A 211-nucleotide genomic window follows, 5' to 3' on the forward strand; every position below is an offset into this window, starting at 1 on the left:
TGCTAGAATAAAATGCATTTACGTATAAATTTGCAGCCTAGAAGCCAGCAATGGCAGGAGTAAACGGGACGTCAGCAAAACGAGAGGGTCGTCAAACCTCGCTGCTCTGATGCTCCCTCCGGCAACGGGACGCGCGGCCTGAACCCGCGCTGCCCGCCGGGGGAAGGGCCCGGCGGGGCGGCCGAGGCAACACGCTGCGGCAGCCGCGCCG

This window comes from Rhea americana, unplaced genomic scaffold (genome assembly GCF_003343005.1).
Source record: "Rhea americana isolate MKP2758 unplaced genomic scaffold, rheAme1 scaffold_22, whole genome shotgun sequence".
Lineage (NCBI taxonomy): Eukaryota > Metazoa > Chordata > Aves > Rheiformes > Rheidae > Rhea > Rhea americana.